Raw genomic sequence first — 13376 nt, forward strand, 5'->3', positions numbered from 1 at the left:
CGTAACTAGGAGACCAGAGACGCAGGAAGCGAAGAAGCGCTGGCTGACCCGGAAATAGTTCCGGCCAGCAGCGCCATTTTGAATAAATTAAAAATATTACTTCTGTCGGTAACAACAGAACTGAAGGCTCCGCAGCAGCGCAAAACCGGCGAAATTGCAGCAAAAGAGGAAAGGAGTAAGGTAATATCCTTACATTAAAAAACTATCCTGGCTTAAGGTTCACTTTAATGGAGTTCACCAATTGGTATCAGTAGTTGTGATTGCGTGATACTCAGTGGCGTAGGGCCCGCGGTCGCAACGGTAGCACCCGCGACTGGGCCCTTGTGCTCCAGGGGCCCGTGTGTGACAGGACTGCTTTACTGTCCTGACTGCAGAGTTCCGCTCCTGACTCCCAAACATACCGCGCGTGAGTTACTACACTGTTCTGTGCGGCAGGCATCACCTGACCTCTATGCCAGGCACTCAGCACCGCCCCTTCAGTTAGCCCTGCAGCCAGTAACAGTCTTTAGCTGGCCGGACCCGGCTCCTCCTCCCCACTTCCTCGAGTAAAGAATCAGCGTGTGTCTGGTGAGTGAGGCTTCCTCTCCCTCTCCTCTACTTGCTCCCAAAGGCTCTGTCCACTGACTTACATTCTTTTGTAATTTGCACCTCTGGCCCGGGCAAATCACAGTCCTGCCTGCTTGATATGTGCCATCTGACAGTGCAGCGTCTGTGGTGTGCCATATACCTGTCATCCCTCTCCTCTCTTCCAGCAACGTCTGCTCAAACGAGGGGGAGGGTGAGATGCTGAGCAGACACGGGGGTTACCAGCAGGAAAAAAAGCACCCAGGGGACAAGTATATGGCACATCGCAGGGGCTACACTGTCAGATGTCACTGCACAAAGGGGACCAGGCACATATCAATCAGGCAGGACTGTGCTTTGTCCAGGCATGTGTGATGCATCAGGGCAGGGAGAAGAGAAAGTGTCTGGCTGTATAGTCCTAGTCTAATGTCCTGCCATATTATTATGTATTTATATAGCACTGACCTCTCCTACAGCACATTACAGAGTACATAGTCATGTCACTGACTGTCCTCAGAGGAGCTCACAATCTAATCCCTACCACAGTCATAGTCTAATGTCCTACCATAGTATTATGTATTTATATAGCACTGACATCTTCTGCAGCATTTTACAGAGTACATAGTCATGTCACTGACTGTCCGCAGAGGAGATCACACTCTAATCCCTACCATACTTATAGTCTAACGTCGTACCATATTATGTATTTATATAGCATTGACATCTCCTGCAGCACTTCACAGAGTACATAGTCATGTCACTGACTGTCCTCAGAGGAGCTCACAATCTAATCCTACCATAGTCATAGTCTAATGTCCTACCATATTATTATTATGTATTTATATAGCACTGACATCTCCTGCAGCACTTTACAGAGTACATAGTCATGTCACTGACTGTCTTTAGAGGAGCTCACAATCTAATCCTATCATAGTCATAGTGTAATGTCCTACCATATTATTATTAAGTATTTATATAGCACTGACATCTCCTGCAGCACTTTACAGAGTACATAGTCATGTCACTGACTGTCTTTAGAGGAACTCACACTCTAATTCTACCATAGCCATAGTCTAATGTCCTACCATATTATTATTATTATTATTAAGTATTTATATAGCACTGACATCTTCTGCAGCACTTTACAGAGTACATAGCCATGTCTTTAGCTGTGAATTATTGATAATTATTACACTGTATGTCTTTAAGGATAATTTCGCTTGTGTGGAGTTCAGCAAAATAGGTTGCAAGCAAAGTGGCCTAAATGGGGGCGGGGGGGCCCAGTTTCAAACTCCGCATCAGGGCCCAGAAGACTCTAGCTACGCCACTGGTGATACTGAATGATACAGGGATATTTTGGGATAATGTTCAAAGGACAAAGGAAAGGCAAAGTTAATCCCTATAAACAATATAGGTTCCGTTATGTCTGGTGTAAAGCAAACACAGCATTCCTCACTAAGAACACCATTCCAATACTACAATATTGTGGTGATAGTATGATGGAACAGAGATGTTTTGCAGCACCAAGAAAATATTTCAAAGAAATGTTGACAGATATATTAAACATTTCTTCATTAAAATGTTAATCATTTATCCATGAGTTGAAGCTAAACTGAAGTGTAAAGGTGCCCATACACTTATAGATGGGCACCAGATTTTGCCAAAAGTTTAATACTTCAAAGATCAAATCTGATCAGAAAGGGATCAAAACTTTCTACACACTAGGCATAGATTTTGAAAACAGTTGATGGAGTGCAATGCTATGGGCCTTCAATCTGTCAGCGCTCCAATCAATTGATTTCTTCCATCTAGTGTGACAGACTTGATTTTCACCCGAAATTGATCAAGTGGTTAAAATGTGGAATATTTTTCCAAGGGATTAGTTATGGAAAATTCTATTTAATAGTGTCTCCAATGGCAGAACACAGATGGGCAGTTCTCCTCTTCTAACTGCCACTTAGGAATAGGAATTAGGACATCTAATTAATTAATATAAATATAGGAATTAGGACATCTCTACAAGAGTAACTCCTCCCTACATTCAGTAATCCATTTTGTTGTCTTCACCACCTGTGGCCCTCTCTAATGATCATTTATTTTCTTTTTAAAGGATATATGTAGCCACATAACAACAAAAAAGTTACATACTCACCGAAGAAGAGCAAAGACTCTGGGTCCTATAGCACCTTCCCGGTCCTCTCAAGGTCTCCTCGTTCTCCTGTTGTCCCAATTTAAATTTCGCACCAGTTGCATCTTCGGGTCTTCAGAGGCAATCAAGACTTTGCTGATATAATCAATAACATAGTGTCAGAAACTAAAGTAGACTTAGGCCCTGTTCACACTGGAAATTGCTATTTTGCACTGCAATGTTCCAAGATTTTGTTTAGCGATTCTTATTATAGTGAATGAGAATTGCATCGCAAATGCCCAGAAAATGCTGCATGCTTTGCGATCGGCGGGAATCACAATCGTGCCACAATCACCTCAGTGTGGTTAATCCTATATTGTTACATGTGCTACAGTGCTTTGCTGATCGCCATTGATTTTGCACTGGTACCTCCATTTATAGTGCAAGTTAATGAAGCCATAGAGTGGGAGGAAGATGTGGCTTCACTAAACCAAAAAAAAAAGAAGAAACAGTACTAAAAGCATTTAGTCAAGTAATTTTCTATGATAGGTGAAATCAAGGAGATAGTTACTGACAAATGGAATAAGACATTCAAGAAACCATTTACAAGTAATAGGCTTAGAAAGTTATGTCCCTTGGCCGAACAGGATGAGCAGATATTTGATGTTTATCCAGCTAAGAATAGTTAAATTAGCAAGAAACATCAGTGTCCTTGCTAACCCCCTCCATGCCCTCTCCTCCACTCTCCCCACCCTAACCTGTCCTAATCTTGCTGCAGCTCAGTATCGCCAAACTTATCAGCCCTAGAGAAAGCTACTCCACCAAAATTCCACCACAACCGACCCCCTAACCCCCAGCCCTGGCGCACTACCCATACTCGCAACCTCCAGAGGCAAATACACACCACTGAACGGAAATGGAGGAAAACTAGACTTAACCAGGATTTCCTACAGTACAAGACTAACCTGCTGCAGTTCCACACTGTCCTTGCTCATGCGTAGCAGGAATACTTTACCAAGCTCATCGGAGCACAAGCTTCCAACCCTCGCCATCTTTTTGCCACTTTCAACTCCCTGCTTAAACCCCCCCCCCCCCTCCGTTCCCTCCCTCTCTGCCACAGATTAAGCCACCCATTTCACCAACAAAATTGTCTCCATCCGTCAGGAAATATCCAATCTTCAATCTTCACCTCCCACCTCCTCCCAACCAGATCCTCCTCCACCCTATCCTCCCCTCGCCTCTTTCATTCCTACTACCACCGAGGAAGTCAAACACCTACTGCAGACTTCCCATACCACTACTTCCCCCCTTGACCCCATCCCTTCTAATTTACTTCAGCCTCACTTCACTGAATTGGCCCCAGTCCTCACTACCCTGTTTAACCTCTCCCTAACCACAGGCACCTCCCCCTCAGACTTCAAGCAGGCCACTGTACAACCCCTGCTCAAGAAACCCTCCCTTGATGCCTTGCTACCCTCCAACTACCGCCCTATCTCCCTCCTCCCCTTTGCCTCAAAACTCCTTGAGCATCTGGTTCACAAATGCCTGACCCAGTACCTCAATAACAACTCACTGCTAGACCCACTGCAATCTGGATTTCGGCCTGCCCACTCAACCAAAACTGCTGTGGTCAATGACCTTGCCTTAGCTAAAACTGAAGGTAAATACCCCATTCTCCTCCTCCTTGACCGTTCAGCAGCTTTTATAACAGTAGATCATCCCCTACTCCTCCAGTCCCTCCAGTCCATGGGCATTCACGATCTTGCCCTGACCTGGCTTTCATCCTACCTCTCCAACCGCTCCTTCACGACCGCCTTCAATGAGTCCTCGTCCACCCCCAACCACCTCTCGGTGGGAGTCCCCCAAGGTTCGGTCCTTGGCCACCTACTGTTCACCCTATACACATCCTTCATTGGCAAGGTTATCTCCTCCATGGGTTTTAACCATCATTTGTATGCAGATGATACCCAGATCTACCTCCACACCCCTGACATATCCACCACTACCATGGACAAGGTCTCCTCCTGCCTATCAGCCATCTCCTCCTGGATGTCCGCTAGGTTTCTGAAACTAAATCTAGACAAAATGGAATTTATGATCTTCCCACCCCAGCCATCCATGAACCTCCCAGATGTGCATGTCACTGTTAATCACACTACCATTCGCCCTACCTCTCAAGCTCGCGGTCTGGGTGTCACCCTGGACGCCGCACTATCTTTCACTCCCCACATCCAAAACCTCACAAAGTCCTGCAACTTCCACCTTCGTAACATCTGTAAGATTCACCCTTTCCTGACCTCTGCCACCACCAAACTCCTCATCCATACCCTCATAATTTCCCGCCTTGACTACTGCAATGCCCTTATGTCTGGTCTCCCTATGACCCGAATAGCTCCACTGCAGTCCATCATGAATGTGGCAGCCAGAATTATCCACTGCTCCCATCGCTCCAAGACGGCGGATCCCCTCCTTGAATCCCTCCACTGGCTTCCTATCCAGTCCAGAATCAGATTCAAGATACTCTGTCTGACCTACAAATCTGTCCACAAAACCTGTCCAACCTACATTTCTGATCTTACTCAGAGGTACACACCTAGCCGCTCACTCCGCTCTTCCAATGAACTTCGCCTGACCGCCCCCCGCATCACCCGGTCCCATGCACGCCTCCGGGACTTCTAAAGATCTGCTCCAACACTATGGAACTCCCTACCTCCACATATTAGGGCAGCTCCCTCCTATAACATCTTCAAGAAGGCCCTCAAAACTCACCTTTTCACTCTGGCCTACTACCCCTCACAAGTGCTCTAAACCCACAGCTGAACTCTGGTCCCCTACCTTTCGTGTCCTTACCTCTCCCTCTAGATTGTAAGCCTTTGGGCAGGGTCCTCCTCCTCTTGTGTCCTACCTGATCATGCACCTCCATTACTGTGAACTCATGCAATGCATCTGAGTGTACCTATCTTGCCTAATCTCCATGCTCCAATCCAGTGACTGACTAAGCATTACCGTGTACTCATACTGTGCTGCATGATCTGGTCTTTCTTGTATTCCTGTATTGTCATTTTGCTGTATGTTACCCCTAAATATTGTCTGTAACCTAAACTAATGTCCAGCGCTGCGTAATATGTTGGCGCTTTATAAATACAATAAATAAATAATAAATGCTCCCACTGGAGGACTCCAAGGCCCCATTTACACTTAATCAGTTGATGCGTGTTTTTTTTCTTCTCCTTCGCAGTGCATTATGAAAAATCTTTCAGTTAAATCACGCATAATGTGAACTGAGCCATTGGGAAACATTGGCATTACTTTGAAATTCAGTTGTCCATTCAGTTAGAACTGAGAGCAACTGATTAAGTGTAAATAGGGCGTTGCTCTCAGTTATAACTGAAAGAAAACTGATTTTCAAAGTATTGTCCATGTTTTTCTATGGCACGGTTCCCACAATACGCATTTTAACTGAAAGCTTATTCACAATGCACTGCTATGGAAAAAAAACGGGTCCCAACGCATAACGCATATCAACGCATTAAGTGAATAAGGTCCCTAAGTCATTCAGAAATCTGTTAGAATGTCAGCTAGATAAAGAGTTGATAAGAGCATATAGGCTTCTGGGGATGCTGCCAGACCAGTGGTTGCTCTTGTGTCACTTGCTAAGGCAATCAAGGTTTGCTCTAATAATGTGAAAAATGCCATTAATTGAGAAATCCAGCTGGATGAAGATTCCTTTTCATGGCAAGTATTTATTTGGGCTAAAAATGGACACAGGTGTTCAGAGAGTAACAGGTGGAAAATCTGGCCTTCTCCTTCAGGACACAAAATATTGATGACAGGTTTAATCCACCATGGCAGCCATTCTCTCAGTGATACAAGGAGGCAATATCATATAGAGCAGAGAAACAGTTTTGCAAAAACTGGAAGGGAACACAGTCTACCTTTCTGAAAATGCAAAAGTCCAGAGCCACTCTGGCTCCACAAGACAACCAGAAACCATTATGATATGAGGCCTAAAAGTATTTTTTATCATCTAAACCAGGAGGGAACTCTTCCAGCACTTAAGCAGTCGCAAGATTATTCTTTACCTCTTCCTCCGGAACCAGTATCCATGATAAGAGCCTACTTTTTTGGTCATGTCAGTCTTTAGGGATTCAGATTGTCTATCTCACACTTAAGTCTTGGCGGTTCATCTTGAATTTTGTAGAAGTGTAAGGAAGAGTTACTCTTAGAGATGTTCTAATTGGCAGTTAGAGGAGAACTGCCCATCTGTGTGCTGCTGCCCTTATCTTCCTATCTAAAATAGAAATAGACAGTGTTAGACTAGATGTAGACTATCAAAAACTAATAGACTGGATAAATTAAATGACAACTGAAGCGAGAAGGATATGAAGGCTACCATATTTATTTCATTTTAAGCAATACCAATTGCCTGGCTAGCCTGCTGAAACTCTGCCTCTAATACTATTAGCCACAGACTCTGAACAAGCATACAGCAGATCAGGTGTTTCTGCCATTATTTCACGCCTGACAAGATTAGCTTATTTCTAGTGTGATTCAGACACTACTGCAGCCAAAAAGATCAGCTGAACTGCCAGGAAACTGGTATTGTTTTAAAGGAAATAAATATGGCAGCCTCCATATGCTTCTCACTTCAGTTTTTCTTTAAGTATTTAGTAACTGTATAGGCACAAAGTTATCACTGCTCATCTATTGTGAAATATTTATTTTATTATTTTGTTTTCAAATTCTTACGGAACAATTCACTGTATGGAATTATGTTTTGGTGGTTTTCCCTTATTTTCATTTGAGGGTAATATATTTAATTCTTGCCAAAAATGGTCATAAAATAAATTGAGTTTTGAATAGTCACACATTCTAGTTTTTAGTGATATATTACCTTTGACAACGTCTATCCTTGAAGTCAGCTCAACAACCACTGATTACATAAAAACAGCAAACTTTACTTGGGAAAGGGCAACAGCAAGCACAGAGGATGAGGCTTAGCGCCCAACAACAGCTGACACATTTCCAACTCTATTGGGTCCTTAGTCAAAGCTGACAAACCTATAGTGATTTATTAAAATATAAATACCCTAGAATGTTACCACCCACTCACTCCTCCTCCCATAATCTTACATGCTAATTCTCTCAATGCGGAAATGAATTACAACATAACAGCGGGGGATAAGAAACTAGAGTCGGAAAAAACAAGTTATAAAATCAAAGCAGATGACACACAACAATAAATGATCTAAAACAGCATGGCACAGTGTAAGTTAGTAACCTTAGCATCATCAATTCTATCAACCTAGGTGTGTAAGCTGACAACCCACCTAATACTGAATCCCATTGGCTCTCTAATTCCAAAGAAGACGATCCAATAACTCTCTCTTTCTAGAATTAATTAGCAAAGATCTCCTCTTCTGGGATGAAGAGTCTGCTACAAGCAGTATGTTGGGTGCACCACAAAAGCCTTTAAAGTCTACCAGGCTTTATCACAAAAAATTTTTTAGAATGAACCTCTCCATGAGGGAGGTTCTTAACTGAGTGTGCCAATCTTAACATACTGTGCCGTTGGTAGTGTAGGGATAGGGGGCATCATTACTTACCTACCGGGTACTGCTCCTGTGTCCCCTCAACCGTTTGGGATGCACCAGCTTCTCCCAGGACATTCCGCACCAATCACAATTTGTATGTTCCCAGCAGCATTGTGCACATTGCATGCCAGGAGATGTAGTTCTGTTACTGTCTTAAAGGGATACTGTAGGGGGGTCGGGGGAAAATGAGCTGAACTTACCCAGGGCTTCTAATGGTCCCCCGCAGACATCCTGTGTTGACGCAGCCACTCCCCAATGCTCCGGCCCCGCCTCCGGTTCACTTCTGGAATTTCTGACTTTAAAGTCAGAAAACCACTGCGCCTGCGTTCCTGTGTCCTCACTCCCGCAGATGTCACCAGGAGTGTACTGCGCAGACACAGACCATACTGGGCCTGCGCTGTGCGCTCTTGATGACATCAGCGGGATCGAGGACACGGCAACGCAGGCACAGTGGTTTTCTGACTTTAAAGTCATAAATTCCAGAAGTGAACCGGAGGCGGGGTCGGAGCATTGGGGAGTGGCTGCGCCAACACAGGATGTCTGCGGGGGACCATTAGAAGCCCCAGGTAAGTTCAGCTCATTTTCCCCCGACCCCCTACAGTATCCCTTTAAGGCCTCGTTCACATCATTTAGCGCAGATGGCTGTGCGATTGGAACGCAACGCGTCCGATCGCACGCCATCTGCGCTCCTATGCGCTGCGCTGCAGATCCCATTCATTACAATGAATGGGATCTGCGCTGCGATTCCCAAAAATGCGTGCAGCACGCGATAGCGCAATCGCGCTGCCACGCAGCGCATATGATGGGAACGGTAGAAGGGCTGTCTATGCCCTTCTATCGTTCTTGCGTGTCGCACACTATACGTGCTGCCAAAATGCGGACGGCAGCGCGTATAGTCTGAACGAGGCCTAAGACTACATCTCCCAGCATGGATTGCGAAGCAGCACCCCATAGGTAAATAATGATACTCGTCCCAACCTCTGCAACCTCAGTGGCACACTCAGGTGTTTTTGTTTTGTCTATATTTTGTTTTATGGTAGGATGAAGCATACAATAAAGTTAAGCAAGCAGCAATTTAGATAATAGACTGTATGCTATTTTCTGTATTCAGTTTCCTTATATCTACTTATGATTACACTTTATACAGAGTTTAATTTATAACACTAGGCTGCAGTGTCAACAGTTCTTAAATTCAATTTGCCAGTTCAATGCTTTCCAATCGGTGGCAGTATCCATTTTTCCATATGCTAATATTAACTGTCATTTACAATAGGTAATTTCTTCCCAAGATTAAGTATGTGCAACCTACAGTAAGTTCACTGAAGATACTTATAAGAAAAATTAAGTGTTTAAAATTCTGTTCAGTGTGGAATGTGCGCATTTCAATGCATGCCTGAAATTTCACTACATAAAAATGCATATGGTTCAAATTAACTGCTAATTTTGAGCAACAATCTATCTATTTTACTTATATGTTAGTTCTTGGTGACAGTTTTTAGCAGAATATTCTGCTAATCTAGTTGTACAATTTTAATATAGCCTTAAACCTAATACTAAGGCTATAATGTCTGTGATAGAAGATTATGAATAGTATGATATACCAGATGATAATCAAGTTTTTATAATAAACGTTAAAATATTCTGTTCATTGTCAGTTACTTGTAATTAGACTCACATACTACTGTGCTAGGGAAAACTTGCGCACTTGCTTATTTTTGCAATGATTTATTTGACTTACAAATTTGCAATGCATAGTTTCACGCAGTCACAGATCAGAAGTTTTAGTTAACATTCATATCAAACATCACTATGAGAAAAAAATATGAACTGTTTGGTTTTGATAGTCATATGTGTTTGTAGGTGACAGAATGACTGGTTCAAGCATTTCTGTTGCTGCTGATCATCTATTGTCTCTGAACAATTTGAGTTTACTCAAAATGCAGCTAAAAATTAAAACCATCCAGTGAGCGATAGTTGTTGGTAGAAATGCCTTGCCAATGTCAGGGGTCAAAGGAGAATAGCAATACTTATGCGAGGTGGCATGAATGCTACACTAACTCAAGTAACCCCTTTTTACAACAGCGGTGAGGAAAAAAAGCATCTCAGAGTGCACAACACATTAACCACTTAAGGACCCACCATTTACCCCCCCCCCCCTTAAGGACCAGCGCTGTTTTAGCTGATCTGTGCTGGGTGGGCTGTGCACCCCCCAGCACAGATCAGGGTGCAGGCAGAGTGACCAGATCGCCCCCCTTTTTCCCCCACTAGGGGGATGATGTGCTGGGGGGGTCTGATCGCTCCTGCCTGCCTTGGTGTTGCAGGGGGGGCACCTCAAAGCCCCCTCTGAGGCGAAATTCCCCCCCTCCCTCTCCTCCCTCCCTTCCCCGGAGATCCAAGGCTGCACAGGAACGGATCTGTCCTGTGCAGCCTCTAACAGGCTCCTGCCTGTCATGTGAGAGCAATCCCCGGCCGCTGATTGGCCGGGGATCGCTGATCTGGTACAACGCTGCTACTGTTAGCAGCGTTGTACGAATGTAAACAAAGCGGATTATTTCTGCTTGTGTTTACATTTAGCCTGCGAGCCGCCATCGGCGACCCGCAGGCTATTCACTGAGCCCCCAGCCGTGAATTGACAGGAAGCAGCCGCTCGCGCGAGCGGCTGCTTCCTGATTAATTAGCCTGCAGTCGCTGGTCCTGCAGCTGCCACTTTGCCGACGCACGGTATGAGTGCGCGGTCGGCAAGTGGTTAAACCACGTCAGGTTAAACTCCCGTCACCCAAGGACAGAAAGCTAAGGCTACACTAGGCACAGGTTTACCCAAACCAGACAAATCAAGACCAGAGAACCATAGCCTGGTTTCCCCTGAAACCCTGGAATGTTTCGACCAGAATCTAGGATTAGAACAGCATGAAATTATGGACCAGATGTGCTTGTACCCAGGCTGGTGGTAGAATGAGAGTTTCATAACATGAATGCGCAGTAGCTAACAAATCTGCAGAAGTTGTGCAACGTGATCATGTCAGCTTAGACCAAAATATCAAAGCAATGTATCCAACATCTTGTAGTATATACACCCCAAAGGATTGAAGTTTTTTGAGTGCAAAGCGGACTCTATCCAATATTAGTGTAGTGTTTGTAACGATAGGTGTCAGCAACCAGAGAGAGAATCTGATTCTTGGCGATCTGCAGTATCCCCAAGAATACAGATATACCTGATTATTGGGGATCTGCAGAATCGCCAATAATCAAAAATGTCTAACCTCTAGACACCTGAGTGTGTAAGTGTTTTGGTGCAACAGTAACCTTTGGACCACCGAGGTAGCAGGTGGTCCAATAAGTAGAGAAGACTCTACTGCAGTCAAGGACACCTGGAGAGGGAGTCCCTGACTGATAAGGAGCAGTGTCCCCTCTGAAGAGCAGCGGACCCCTGCGGAAAGGCTGGACACCCTGCGGAGGGTGACAGCCAGAAGGTCAGACAGGCTGGGTCGGCAACAGAGTATCAGATATGCAAAGTACCAAATCAGAGATCAGAAGAATAGTCAGGAAAGCTACAGGTCATAACAGATATCAGAACAAGGCCTAGTCTGAGGTGTGAGGTCCGTGATCTCAACACCCTGGAACTATGCTAGAGAATAACACAGATGATATACAGTATTCCTAGTCTGGGGTGTAAGGGCCGTGATCTCAACACCCTGGAACTATGCTAGAGAATAACACAGATGATATACAGTATTCCTAGTCTGAGGTGTGAGGGCCGTGATCTCAACACCCTGGAACTATGCTAGAGAATAACACAGATGATATACAGTATTCCTAGTCTGGGGTGTGAGGGCCATGATCTCAACACCCTGGAACTATGCTAAAGAATAACACAGATGATATACAGTAACTGGCTAAGTGTGGATTCCCAGGTCCTCCTGGTTCCACCACACTGCAAGATCTGACTAAGGTCTGAGTGCTAACACATAAGCATTCGCAACGCCAGACAACCAGCAACTGAACAGCAAGTGATATATATAGTAAAGCACCCCACAGCGCCGCCCAGCTCCTATCAACCAATCAATAGCCGAGCAGGAATCAGCTGACCGTCCCGATCAGCTGATCTTCCTCCTATTGGTATAAAGAGCCTGTCTAGCGGCACGCGCGCGCGCGTAGCTCTCCATTTGTGTGCACTACTAGGTCCAGCTAACCTGTAACGATCGGTGTAACAAAGAGAGGATCTGCTTACCGGTGATCTGCAGTATCACCGAGAATACAGATATATACCCGATTATTGATGATCTGCAGTATCACCGATAATCAGATATATCTCTAACCTCTGGACACCTGAGTAATATGAGTGTTTGGTGCAACAGTAATACTTTGAGGAGAGCCCCCGTATAGGGGGTGCAAGGCAGTACGGGATACTGCCCAAAGAACAGGCTCCTTCCAAAGGCCTGAAGATCCCCAAGGGGAGGAGTCAGGCTGAGTGTGGGAAGGACCAGAGTGTGAGTGACACCAATGGTGGAGTGTCACTGACAGATCTGTGAACTATCTCTAAACAGAGGAGATAGTTCTCGAGGTCGGACAAGCCAGGTCGGCAACAGACAGACAGATCAGATACAGAGGTAAAGACTGATACGGAAACTTAAGACAAGCAAGGTTTGGCAATGGAGTATCAGATATAGCGAAGTACCAAATCAGTATCAGAAGAGTGGTCAGGAAAGCAGAAGGTCATAACAGTTAATAAACAATGCCTAGTCTTGGTGTGAGCTCCGTGATCATCAACACCCTGGAACTAGTCTGATGTATAACAGAATGACAATACAATTCCCTAGTCTGGGTGTGAGCTCCGTGATCATCAACACCCTGGAACTAGTCTGAAGTATAACAGAATGATAATACAATTCCCTAGTCTGGGTGTGAGCTCCTTGATCATCAACACCCTGGAACTAGTCTGAAGTATAACAGAATGATAATACAATTCCCTAGTCTGGGTGTGAGGTCCTTGATCATCAACACCCTGGAACTAGTCTGAAGTATAACACAGAATCTGACAAAAGGTCTGAGTGCTTCCACGTAGTGATCGCAATGGCAGACAACCAGAGAAT

The sequence above is a fragment of the Hyperolius riggenbachi genome, chromosome 4 (genome assembly GCF_040937935.1).
Source record: "Hyperolius riggenbachi isolate aHypRig1 chromosome 4, aHypRig1.pri, whole genome shotgun sequence".
In the NCBI taxonomy this organism is placed as follows: Eukaryota; Metazoa; Chordata; class Amphibia; order Anura; family Hyperoliidae; genus Hyperolius; species Hyperolius riggenbachi.